Raw genomic sequence first — 10,535 nt, 5'->3', positions numbered from 1 at the left:
TAAAAAATGATCAAAATTGATTCTTTGATTTAAATAGCATATAAAAATAAATATAATTATAATGATCTTAAAATATAATTATATGTAAAGTATTATAAAATGAAAAAAATATAAATAGTAAAAACAGTAAGTATTTTTTTCTCTAAATTTGTTTTAAAAATACAATAATATTTTTATTTTGTACCTAATCATCTAATAGAATCATTTTTAAGTAAATAAGTTTCTCTTCATTTGTTGATGTAAATATTTCTCATAGACAAATTATAAATTTTGAAATGAAGTGATAGTGGTAAAAGTCTTATGTATGATATATAGAGTAAATAGCTAAATTGGTCCCCGAAAGATAGCCCATTCTTCAAACGAGTCCCCGTAAGAAAAAGATAATAAAATTTGTCCCCGAAAAATTTAAAATTGGTAACGTTAGTCCTTCCGTCAAATTTCCGTCAATTCCGTCAGTGACGCCGTTAACTGTTGCTTAGGTGGCTATCATTGTGGCATATGAGCATGCCAGCTTGGCGCAGAGTGGCTGGTGACAAGATATGTTTCCATATGTATGTCAAATTAGTCCTAGGTCTGTAAATCCTAATCCCCTCTTCGTTTTAAATTGCCATTGTTGCTGCAGCTTGAGCTTGATTCTGCAGAGGCCGAAAATTCATGACCGGTTGCATGATGGGTAGCATAGGTGGGGGTCGCAGTGGACAAGTGTCGCAATCACACGGAAGCCATGCCTCGAGCTCTTCGCTGCGGTGGCGGAGGAAGAACTCCGACCAAGTTTGCTTTTGTGGGCTGAAGACAGTGAGTTGGATTTTGACAATTTGGTACCCTGATGTTGTGCAAAGGGACAATGTTAAAGAAAAAAAAAAAAAACTAGATACAGTGTTAAAAGTCAGAAAAAGGAAGAGATTCTTTTGAAACAAGGCACTTTGGTGGTGTTGATGAAAACCAGTTCAACCCTGTGAATTCCACCATTCTAACAACCCATGGCTAGTTTATGGGAAAACCATTGTCAGGCTATAATGGGTTTATCTTCTAATAAGACCAACTTCAGACACAGCATCAAAGGGTATCTTAATTTTTCAATCATGGATCAGTTACCGCCTCCCCTCGGCCATGCAACCAATTATGTGTCCCATGAAGACCCACACCCGCATTTGCAAACTCATTGCTACCTTCTTCCTCTTGACCAAACTGGACTCGATGGTGCTCATGCAAAAGTCAGTGATGCATTGGTGATGATGCAAGTGTTAGTGACAACTTGAAGAGTTTCAAACTGATACCTTCTGTTGTCTGAGCATGGTGACAACTTGACTCATGCAATCTCCCAAGACCGATTTTGACACCCAAATGCATGCAGGTAGTTTACGAAAAAGAATATGCAACTCAGATGAACCTCAAACAGATATAGCACGATTGATAGCCAACTTGGCCCACTCAGCAGATTCTTTAATCAAATGATCTTCTGAGGTCAAACATTCATCTAAAAATTCTTTGCTTGACAAAGACTGCTGAATTAAAGAACCTGCATTGCTTCCTAGCGTATCAGCCAGATCTCCAAGGACTCCAATTGCTGTTTTCATAACCACTTCATCCCTGCATAGTGAAGGCAACAAAAGCCATTAAAACTGGTTATTGTATTAAAAAAAAAAGCAAAAACACTCAAGTAAGGTAACATTTTTCACTTTCTTACATGTCTTTTTCCATGTATATGCTATCCAAGAATTGGAGGATGTGAGGTGCATAAGGAATCAACAGCTGGGTTTTTGATGAATTCTTGAACCCTTGGAAAATCCCAGAATATGCCTCTAATATTCCATTTCTCAAAGAATTAATGTACTCCGTCATTTCATCATCAAAACCTGATGTGTGGGCATACAACTCTGAGGCAAGCTGCAGTGTGTTCATTGCATACATCAAGTATTTATTAAAGTTTTCTCCTATTGCAAGAGCTATATCACCAATGCAAGAGAACAATGGGGGCTTCACAGAACGGTGCAAATTATCACTTGACAAATTCTTCAGAAGTTGTGTCATAATCCCATCACAGTAAGGCAGTATTTTATCTTCCAATGCCCTGCACAAGCCCCCACCACACCAACAGTGACGGCACAAAATTGATAATCCTCAAAATTCTGAAGGTCCATCTCCAGAAACCTGTAAAATTCAGGCATGTATTTGGCAAAATCGGCGCCTATAGCATAGGCAAGGGCTCCAATGGCTAGCATGGCTTCTTCATGTGCTGTGGCGTTTCTGCAAGCAAAAACCCTGTAGAAAAGCCCCATTATCTGATCAGCATACTGCAGGAAGACATATTTGGTGGGCTCTGAAGACCCTAGCTTCTGAATAATTACTTGCAAGCAACCACAAAGTAGGCCAATCAGTTCACTCTGCTTTTCTCTTTCATCAGATGAAAGATTTTGTGCCTCAAGACATTTATGCAGCTCCATCATGATGACCGTAACTAGCTGTAACACTAACGGAGCTGTTTCATCTGTTGAACATCTTACTACTTCATTCAATGTTTCATATGCTGAAGTTCTTAATCGTGATTCTGTAGCATCCTCTCTATGAGTAACAGCTAGAAGGGATTGAACAATTTCCTGAAAAAAGGGAGTTATAGGAGATGTTGGTCCCACATCTTCATAACCCTGGGCAAGAAAATACAGAGCACCACAGGCTTTCTCAGCAACATTGGGAACATCCTTCATGCTCTGAAGGAGAACTGTAATAATCTGTTGGCAATTTCCCTCATTAATAATTGGTGTACCAACAATTGAATTGTGAAGAAATTCGAACATTCGTCCCAAGGTCCAGGCAGTGGTGTCCTTCACATGGTTACTTGGATCCTTTACTAAAGCACTAAGCATAAAAGGTAAAGCATGATTAACTAGAGGTGCTAACTTGTCTGGGGAAGGCCCCTCCAAGATAGAGCCAAACGCATACGAGGCTGCCTCCCTCTGTCTCCAATCTGGTTTTGTAATATTCTCCTCAATGAATGGCATTACCAGTGGCACAATATCATCTCCAACAGTACGAGCAACTAAACCCAGGCACGTACCACCAGCCATCGCAATATTCCAGGCACCTTCATCCAGATCCTGATCCTCTTCTTGTTTGAGTAATGTTTCCAGCAGCAGAGGAATGAGTGCAGGTAGAGCTTGCTTAATAAAATAAAAACAAGGTATATCAGAGTCCCCACTGGATTCACCTACATAGTCTTCCAAGATATCAGTCTCCTCATCACAAATTGTACTCCAAAACTCAATGGCTTGAAGAGCAACAGGTTCGTCATCACCCCTAATAGCCTTTGCTGTGATGTTATATATATCCTGGATGTAGGGAGCCAATTTCTCATAATACATGGCTGCAATTGAGACCAAACACTCGAAGGAGGCCTGTCGTATTCTCGGCTCAGGAGACATAGTTGCTTCACAGACAACTCTCATGATATAGTCACGTTCCATATCATTGCTAAAATTAGCTTGAGCAAATCCAAGAGCATTATATAATGCCCTAGTAGAGGCAAGCCTAACATCATTGTTCCCTTCAGATGCATTCATACCTTGGACTACAGCAGTAAGGATTTTATTTACCTGATCTTGATCAACAACCTGCGGAGAGACTTCCTCGCATAAGTACCCAAGAGTCTCCAAAGTGGCTTGCTTGACATGAGATGGTACTTGATGAATATTTGATAAGAGTGAACCTATCAGTTCAGGCCACTGTTTCTGAGGAAGCTCAATTCCAGCAATTTTGGCAATAACTTGAGTTGCAGTCGATCGAGCATCAGCTGCAAGAGAAGAGAGTGTTTGCAGCAAACATGACTTGACCTGGGTTTTCACCGCAGGATCCAACGACAACCATCTGTGAACCAGCTCCCGTTTCCTGTTTTCATCCTTGGCATCCAGTGCGTTTTTTAGAATCAATCCTGCCAACTTTCGGCTATCAACTGGTTTATCATCACTTGCTAACTCTCCAGAGAGTGAGACCAAGAAACCAGGAAGGTTTTGCTCCTGAAATTGCCGCAGACTTTCTTCGGCTTGCTTCCGTACAGTCCCATCAATGGATTGAGCATTCAGAAGTACCTGGGTAACTTCCATTGCCATGCTATACCTAATGGCACAAAAAAAACTTGGCTCGTAAGTTTTCAACGTGAAACAGCCAACCAAAAGAAAAGTCAAGGAGAATTGGAGGATGTGAGGTGCATAAGGAATCAACAGCTGGGTTTTTGATGAATTCTTGAACCCTTGGAAAATCCCAGAATATGCCTCTAATATTCCATTTCTCAAAGAATTAATGTACTCCGTCCTTTCATCATCAAAACCTGATGTGTGGGCATACATCTCTAAGGCAAGCTGCAGTGTGTTCATTGCATACATCAAGTATTTATTAAAGTTTTCTCCTATTGCAAGAGCTATATCACCAATGCAAGAGAACAATGGGGGCTTCACAGAACGGTGCAAATTATCACTTGACAAATTCTTCAGAAGTTGTGTCATAATCCCATCACAGTAAGGCAGTATTTTATCTTCCAATGCCCTGCACAAGTCCCCCACCACACCAACAGTGACGGCACAAAATTGATAATCCTCAAAATTCTGAAGGTCCATCTCCAGAAACCTGTAAAATTCAGGCATGTATTTGGCAAAATCGGCGCCTATAGCATAGGCAAGGGCTCCAATGGCTAGCATGGCTTCTTCATGTGCTGTGGCGTTTCTGCAAGCAAAAACCCTGTAGAAAAGCCCCATTATCTGATCAGCATACTGCAGGAAGACATATTTGGTGGGCTTTGAAGACCCTAGCTTCTGAATAATTACTTGCAAGCAACCACAAAGTAGGCCAATCAGTTCACTCTGCTTTTCTCTTTCATCAGATGGATTTCCAACGATAACACAACCACATTGATCAGGAGATAAAACCACAATCACTCTCACAAAATAAGAAAAGAAAGCTAACCTACCTCTCACGCAAGGCGACGGAGTGCCCTTTTTGGTTGACCAACGTGGTCGCAAACCGGTCACCAACAACTCCAGCACACTGTCGTCGTCGGTCAAGCCTGGTCGTCGCCGTTCAATGCTTCGTCTTCCTGGAGGAAACAACTAAGACGAAGGGACTGCAGGGGTTCTGATGAAAACACAAGCGTTGTAACGGGGAGCAACGAAAACAACGCTGTTTCAGCCTTCGCTGACGTGTCATACTAACGGCCTGGTCAGCATATGTTCACGCCGTTACTCAAACATTTGACGGAAGGACTAACGTTACCAATTTTAAATTTTTCGGGGACAAATTTTATTATCTTTTTCTTACGGAGACTCGTTTGAAGATCGAGCTATCTTTCAGGGACCAATTTGACTATTTACTCATGATATATAAGTAGGTTAAATAAATGGGTTGATACTCAAATTAGTCCCTGAAAGATCATGCGATATTCATTTTCGTCCCCGAATGATTTTTTTAATCAAATTAGTCCCTGAAAGATAAAATGTAAGTCAAATTAGTCATTCTGTCAGTTGGATGATGATGTGTCGCGTGGCATGCCACGTGGCAGGTCAGTGACACACACACACACACACATGCCACGTGTCACTTGACATGTAAAAAAGTTTTTTATAGTCAAAATAGTCCTTGAAAGTCCAGACGTAAGTCATTTTCATCCCTCAAATTTTTAAAATTAGTCAAACTAGTCCCTATATAATTTTTTATAATATTAAATTTATAATATTTTTTGATACTACTAATTTTAATATTATTTTTTAAACCTTAATAAACAAAATTCTCTTTACATAAAATAATAAAAATAATTAAATTTTTATAAAATTATTTTGTCATTTGTATTTTAAAATTTTACATTTTCAAATTGTAATTTTTTATGTGAATTTTTTTATTTAAATGAGTTTATCAAATTATTGTTGATTATATATTTAAAAATTTAATATTTTAAATTTTACTAAATAATATAGTAATTATTTTAAATTTTAAATCTTTTATATTTTTTAAAATTATAATTTTTATTATTATTTAATTTATATAGTAAAACTCAATAATTGAAAAAACTGGTTTATCACTACCAGTTTATATAGGAATTGAAGCAAAATTTGTGAATCTTCTTAAAATTTGACTCTAAGTATCACTACTATTACATCCTATATGTAAGTAATATCGTAATGAAAAAAAAGATCAAAATTTTAAATTTTTTAAATTTTTTTAAATTATAATTTTTAGAGTAAAGTATCGTTTTTGTCCTCAACGTTTGGGCTAAGTCCCTAACGTTTCAATCGTCCTATTTAAGTCACTAATATTTCAAAATTGACTCAACGTTGTCCTGCCGTTAGAGATCCATTAACAGAATTGACGGCAGGACAAAATTGAGACGATTTTAAAACGTTAGGGACTTAAATAGGACAAAAATGTTAGGGACAAAAACAATACATAGAAATAAATTTTAGTTTTATCCGTCAATAATATCAATTTTTTACTGTATATAATCAATTATTTTTTAATCACATCTAAGTAAATTACACTTAATCACATTACTTTCATTCTAAATAATTTTTTTTATATTTTTATATTATAATTTTACACTCAAAGTTATAAGTTAATATAAAAATATAAAAATTTTATTTAGAACGAAAGTAATGTGATTAATGATAATTTATTTAGATGTGATTAAAAAATAATTAAATACTATGTACGGTAAAAAATTGATATTATTAACGGATAAAACTAAAATTTATTTCTATGTATCGTTTTTGTCCATAACGTTTTCGTTCTATTTAAGTCCCTAACGTTTTAAAATCGTCTCAATTTTGTCCTGCCGTCAATTCTGTTAACGGATCCCTAATGGCAGGACAACATTGAGCCAATTTTGAAACGTTAGGGGACTTAAATAGGACGATTGAAACTTTAGGAACAACTTTGGGACTTACCCCAAACGTTAGGGACAAAAATGATACTTTACTCAAATTTTTATTATTGTTTAATTTATATAGTAAAACTCAATAATTGAAAAACTGATTTATGGAATCACTTTTTGAATCTTAATATTTTAATATAATTTTTTAAATATTTTATTTAAAACAAAAGAAATTTTATTTTAATACGAAACATATCTATTTATATAATGTATTAGGGCGGAGTAGCCTGTGTTATGCATAGGTATAATGCTTCCTATTTCATTTTATCTCATTGATTCATGAAATTAAAAAAAAAATTATATAATCTATCTCAAGCATATGAAACACACAAAAATTTATTATGATCTTTGCACATATTACGCTTAAGAAGTAATTCGTTTATAATAATAATAATAATAATAATAATAATAATAATAATAATAATAATAATAATAATAATAATAATAATAATAATAATAATAATAATAATAATAATAATAATAATAATAATAATAATAATAATAATATTTAATATTATGAAGAAAAATAAAAAAATTATATAAGGACTAGTTTGACTAATTTTTAAAATTTGAGGAATGAAAATGACTTACGTCTGGACTTTCAAAGACAATTTTGACTATAAAAAACTTTTTTACATGTCAAGTGCCACGTGGTATGCCATGTGTCACTGACCTGTCACGTGACGTGCCACGTGTCACTGACCTGCCACGTGTCACTTAACGCGACACGTCATCATCCAACTAACGAAATGACTAATTTGACTTACATTTTATCTTTTAGGGACTAATTTGATTAAAAAAAATCATTCGATGACGAAAATAAAGATCGTGTGATCTTTCAGGGACGAATTTAAGTATTAACCCTTAAATAAATAGTACAAAATTTGAATTTATAACTTAAAATTTGTTAGGATAATATTATTGTTATTATGACACTTTTAATATAGATATTTATTATATTTAATTAATATTTTATATTTCAATTGAATAATAATATGTAATAAATTAATTAATTATGGGAGTTATGGTTTTAATTTTTATTTTTTTAAAATATTTTACTAAAAATTGATGGTTAATTTTTAAGTTTTGTCAAGTAACGAAACTTGATGATGTGACATCGTTAGAAAAAGAAACAGGTTAAATTTAATGTACAAAAAGTTAGTATCAATTTTTATATAATAAAAATAAAAAAATCAATAGATAGATAAATTGTGCGTGTGCAATGGCCTAATGGGCTTAATTTAGCTCTTAAAAGATCAAATGTCTCATATTAGTCTCCAAAAAATAGTTGACTAAAATTAAGACTAGTCCTTTCATCAGTTAGTGGATGACACATGATATCATTATTTTGCAATATATCATAGTCTAATTAGCAAATAGAGTAATAGACTAATTTGATTTTACTAATTTGATTACGTGGTCAATAGCAGAAGCAGGCACTGGCTGGAGGAGGGCAAGAAAGGGAGAAAGGTCGAGAGCTTTCGGATTTGAAAATTTGGATAAAAAAAATCATATTATCAATTTTGTCAATATGAAAGTTAAAAGGAGTAATTATAGAAGAAAAAAAAGTTAACGAATCTCCTTTCTGTATCTCTCCTTTCAGAGCGGACATAAAAACACTAATTTAGTGTCTCTCAACAAGATGTCGTGCATGTCTATAACACTAAATATGATGGTGTGTCTCATTTTATAACGCTCAAATGACTAATTGGTGAAAAAAGAATAATGGCAAATAAAGGTATCAAGTTTTAATTTTCTCTCTTATAATACCATGTTAGATGAACACAAGGTAATGTGAAAAATGATTCTGATTTCTGAATCCTCAATTGTGAAGTCATATATATATATATATATATATATATATACACACAGGGTGTGGTTCAGTCAATTGACTAAAGCTAACTGATACAGTTATGATTAACTGACTAATTTACCTTAATAAATCTGCCACTGATGCATAATGCCTAATAAAAACCCTCAAAATCATAAAAAATAATGAAATCAGCAGGAGTAAATGGACAAACATATAAATAAGAGTTTGAAATACACACCAACAAGAATAAAAATACACACCAAAGATTAGTAAAATACACCTTAGAGATTATTTTTGATAGACAAATGTGTCATGTTATTAGTAAGGATTTGATATTTATAAATCTTTAAGCTGTACTTTTGTCCGTCAAAAGCAATCTCTAAGGTGTATATTGACATTTACAAAACTCTCTATTTTTATTCACTCGAAAGAGATTTGGAACCATTATATTACTGTAAGCTGCTAAAGAGTTAAACTCTAAATCATTTAATATTCTATGGTTCATACTAAAAATATAAAAAACTATGCTAATCACCACTGTTAAGACGAAGCAAATTAAGTTGAGGGTTAGCCAAAAGGGACTACTTGGCCAAATCAAGGGAATGAGAAGGTTTTAGGACTTCGCATTCTTGGCTTCTAGATTATCAACTCAAACAAATCAATTAAAGTAGCTAATAGCAGTTATCAAGAAAAGCCTAAGGACTTTCTTCAAACTAGTCTTTAATATCACTAAAGTTTGGATTCCAAATCATTTTAAGAACCATCTCCAACTTCAAAATTCCATTGAAGTTACTCCGCTCTACAAGAACAGATGCCTCAAAAAGTTATTTCCTAAAATTGGAAAACCCTAATCAATTCCCTTTTTGGGTGGAGAATAATTCCGAAAGTCCAGCCTGCTCCAATAGTCAAATACTTTTTTACTTTGAAAGAAGGAGGCAAGACACTTCTTAGCATGCAAGCAAAAAGTCAAATACTTGCTGAGAAGGTAGAAGTGAGGATTACACATAATTCAGGGCTTTCAAGGTAAGTATTCAAAATGAACTGAGTTTATGTTTTGGCATAATGATTGCTAAAACTAAAGGATATAAAACATTAGGAATGTAAGATTGGACTATTAAAATCTTACATATGTGCTTCTTAGTATTTCTTAAGACCTCAGGCTCAGATGATTGATTCCTTTAAATAAGCAAACAAAAATTCATTGCATAGTAACATGCTTTGACGGAAAAGATGTAATACAACAAAAAGCACAAGAAACCAGAGGAGGATCGCACAATCCTAAGGAAAATTTAAACTATTCTTAATCTATTATTTTTTAACCCTTTTTTTTTCTTTGAAACCACAACCCATCAATTCTCTGTTTCATCTGCATCCTTTTTGAGAGGCCCATCATCAACCGGCATGTTACCTGTATTCACCTGTATTCACGTTTGATTCGGATTTTGGAATGTCCACATCTATGTGAAGGAAAAAGTGAATACAGTGAAAACAATAAAATCCTGTTTTCTGTTTTTACCTCCTATTTTCACTTTTTCCTTCGCAAAATCCAGAAAACAAAAAGCACTGAAAATGAAAACAGAAAATGAAAACGCAAACCAAACGCACCCTTACTTTCACACTATGGTAAACTAAAAATAATATCTACATTTAACCCTTAAATTATGGCAAACAAGCAACATGAGCCGAATTCAACAACAAATAATATGTATTAATAGCAATTCTACATAACCAATAAAATTTATCATTTTTAGCTAAACACTTGGCTAACAAAGGTATTTTTATCCGTAATATCCAAAGAATACGGTATTGGCT

The 10,535-nt window shown here is 34.1% G+C and overlaps 1 pseudogene; it reads right to left on the bottom strand.

Moving 5' to 3' along the window:
- LOC107625123 lies at positions 939–4,147 on the bottom strand (annotated as a pseudogene).

The sequence above is a fragment of the Arachis ipaensis genome, chromosome B02 (assembly GCF_000816755.2).
Source record: "Arachis ipaensis cultivar K30076 chromosome B02, Araip1.1, whole genome shotgun sequence".
Taxonomy (NCBI): Eukaryota; Viridiplantae; Streptophyta; class Magnoliopsida; order Fabales; family Fabaceae; genus Arachis; species Arachis ipaensis.
Note: the sequence above shows the minus strand (reverse complement) of the source record. Positions and strands in the feature narration are given on the sequence as shown.